The following is a 3,575-nucleotide window of genomic DNA, read 5'->3' on the forward strand; positions in this document are numbered from 1 at the left end:
CCGCTGTGGGGTTTTGTATGAGGATGATTGGAACCAATGAATGTGGTCAATCTGCCCTGTTCCACATAGAGATAATAATATACAGAATATTATAATCACTGCCATCCATGGCACAAAGTACCCATATGAGCGGTATGAGAGTTGTGTTTTCAGTTAGTGGTCTTCTAAACATTTGAGCTTGCACAGCTAATGACATATTCGACTGTAGAGGGACACTTGTCATTTTTTGCTTGGGGAGATGTTGGGGTTGGGGAGGGGTGGGGCATTTTTTTACCTGGTGAATGCTATACTTTGTTATGGAGGTTGTTGTTGAGATAACGTCTTCATTTCAATTAATGAGCTAACGATCTGCTACTGGCAAATTCATTCATTAAAATTTTCTTAATGATTTAACCAAATCCTTGCTGGAATGCTCATTTTTATTGTGGCAATGATTACTATGTCTCATGAAGATAAAGTTCATTATTTATGTGTTTTTTAAGGGGTGGTATAGGATTACTAAACATTAGAGATGAGCAAGTACTGTTTGGATCAGCCGATCCGAACAGCACACTCGCATAGAAATGAATGGACGTAGCCGGCACGTGGGGGGTTAAGCGGCCAGCTGCCGTCAAAGCGGAAGTACCAGGTGCATCCATTCATTTCTATGGAGCGTGCTGTTCGGATCGGCTGATCCGAACAGTACTCGCTCATCTCTACTAAACATGGTGTTTTTTTTCCCCTGAAAACAGTGCCACCCCTGTCCACAGGTTGTGCATGGAATTGCAACTCTTTTCCACTCCATTAATAGAGGTGTGCTGCAATAGACACAACCAAAAGACAGATGTGGTGTATTGCTGTAGTGTATCAAAAACAAGAATATGGGTATTGAATAACAACACTAGTGTAAATCCATGGGCAACTTCAGCTTATATTGGAGTTGGGCGGACTTGGGAGGTTCGCCCATCTCTAGTAGTAACGTTGACATCTATACCTCATCCAAAATGGTCTCTTTAGGAATATTCATCACCAAGGAGACATTGTGCTATGGGATCTGGTGTGTACAGGGTAACTCGTGTGTGTATTTAGTGACATTATTTTGCGTACTTGCTTACTATACCCGCATGGCACTGATATCTTACCTGCTATCCTAAATTTCCAGTAACATTTAGGAATAGAAACGGGGACGTCTTGTGAGAAGCTGTGGTGGATGAAGATGAGAAGTTTCCTATAAAACTTCCAGTATCATAGTATCTCGGCATCTTTTTTTATTATTCACATCCAATTTGGCAATTGCAATTTCCAATTTTTCTATTACATGTTTTTTCATTCCGGTAGCTGCATTTGCCCCAATGCGGGATCATAACATCTTTATCATAGGGTCATCGATATTAGGGCTTTCTGCTGTCCATAGCGACAGTCACACTAAGGCCATCTTACTGACATTAAGCCATGGACAGATGGTAATGCTCCTGTCTGGGAATATAAGAGATCCTTTCCAGTAAAGGGCAGTGTAAGAGGGGTCGGAGGTTGGCATCTGCCGTCATATTCTATCTACATAATGAAGCTGACTTGTAGCCGCTTGAGTCTTAATATGAAACATAATGTAAACTACCATTGGCACAAACTTGTAATTTTTGAGTGCTTTTTTGGATCGGAGTATGAAAGACTTCATAAGTCCAGTGTCGTAACCTCATCCGAATTGTCCCATTTTTATATTTTGCATAACAATATTCCCAGTACCATGGGTTATATTTCCTCTGAGCATTCACATCATTCCTTGTAGGCCGGTGGATACTTTATAGTCATAACTTTGTCTTTGCTAATGATTGTAGAACTGGTGGAGCTGTTGCATTGGTACCTATGAAGAGCGCTAACTAATGATGGTGGTAAAAAGCAGTACTGCAAGTCATAAGTATTATGTTTAGGGGTGTTGCTTAACAAAGATTTGCTGCAGTGCGCACCCCGAGGCTTTCCCTCTTTTTCTCTACAAGGTGACAGTCTGCCTCGGATTTTTTGATATGAAGATATTTTCTATGATTAAGGATTTTCCAAGGAAGAACTAATTTGGGGTCAACAGAAAATAGTGTAAAATAAAGCGTTCCTTGTCTCTTCTTCTTCTTCCTGCCATTCCAATGATGGGGCCCCAGTCCTCTCCATCTCTGACACTCCAATGATGTCAATGACCCACTTTTACATAATTCTCTGTTGTTGCAAAAACATGACAGTAGGACACCAGAGAAATGGAGAATCCACTGGTGGACTAAGGCTCTGATTCAATAATGGTTCAAAGGTCCAGCAGAAGACAACCTAATTTGGAAGTTCTCTATGTCTTATGGTGCATTCACATACTGTATATTCTGTATTGGTGATGTTCTGTGTTTCTCCTGTGTTCTACTCTTGTTCTATGTTACACTGTTGACTCTCTGGACAGGCAGAAGGACAATGTGCCATTTATACTGGAGTCTTCTTATGTGGCAAAGGGCCTTCTAGGACACATGGCCATGGTGCTCCTGCTACCACTGCACCATCTGCAGTTACACCCCTGGTTGTATTGATGAAAAAATCAAGCAAAAATGTTTGGGATGGAAATAAATACAGATGTTACTGCGCAGATCTTGCTAATCTCTCACTTCCTAGGGAAAACCAAATGAAATATGCATTTGAACCTCATATAGTGAAAATAAAAATGAACGTGAAATGTGCTTAACAAACCAAAGGCCAGAGACAAAATATGTATATCTTGGCTAAAATGGAGGTGTATGTGACAGTCCTGGTGTACCTGGGGTATAGCACTTTTATTTCTCATAGCTGTATGGCCACATGGTATAGACCCACTTTGGTGCAAACTCCTTCATAGGTTGAGATCTCCAGTCTCATTATACTGTAGTTCTGCAATGTGTTTCCAATAAAGTTGTGTCTTGCACTGGAGCCCTTCTTACACATGGCCCACCAGGGGGCGCTTCACCTAAGCTCCTCCCCTGTAGTAGGCCTCTAAGCTGTTCAAAAGAAGCAAGAGCAGTCACATAACACGCCTTCCTGCAGTCCTGACTACTTGATACAGGACGCACGCTTTTCAGGCAGGCAATCATTGTAGTGTAATTGCAGCTACTTGTTTAGCCTTAAAGGAGTATTCAAGGGCATCAATAATTGAAGATGTCTTCTGACACTCGCACCGATCCGTAGTGTACCAGAGCTGTGTAGTGGCTGAAAAATGTACTGCAAGCTCAGTCCCATTCACTGGCTCATATTAGATGTGTATGAGATTCTTATATATACACCGCATTTATGTAGAGTCCTGCGTCTTTCAATAAATGTGGCAGAAATCACTCCAAGAATCCCCTTTATTTAGCCTGGCATATAATCCACCAGTGTTAGTAGATGTGGCCATTGTCTGGTAATAGTGGTCCAGGGTGTTAGGGGCTCCCATGGCTACCTAGACTGCCACCTCTTTAGTTTATTTCCTATGTTTATATACCCCCCCCCACACACTGTATCTTGTTGCTCTTGTTGTCTTCAGCCTTCTTTCAGGTAGTATATTGTGTATAGATTTTAGGACACACAATGTTATTTACCCTCATCACAGCAACTGAACC

The sequence above is a fragment of the Leptodactylus fuscus genome, chromosome 5 (assembly GCF_031893055.1).
Source record: "Leptodactylus fuscus isolate aLepFus1 chromosome 5, aLepFus1.hap2, whole genome shotgun sequence".
Lineage (NCBI taxonomy): Eukaryota > Metazoa > Chordata > Amphibia > Anura > Leptodactylidae > Leptodactylus > Leptodactylus fuscus.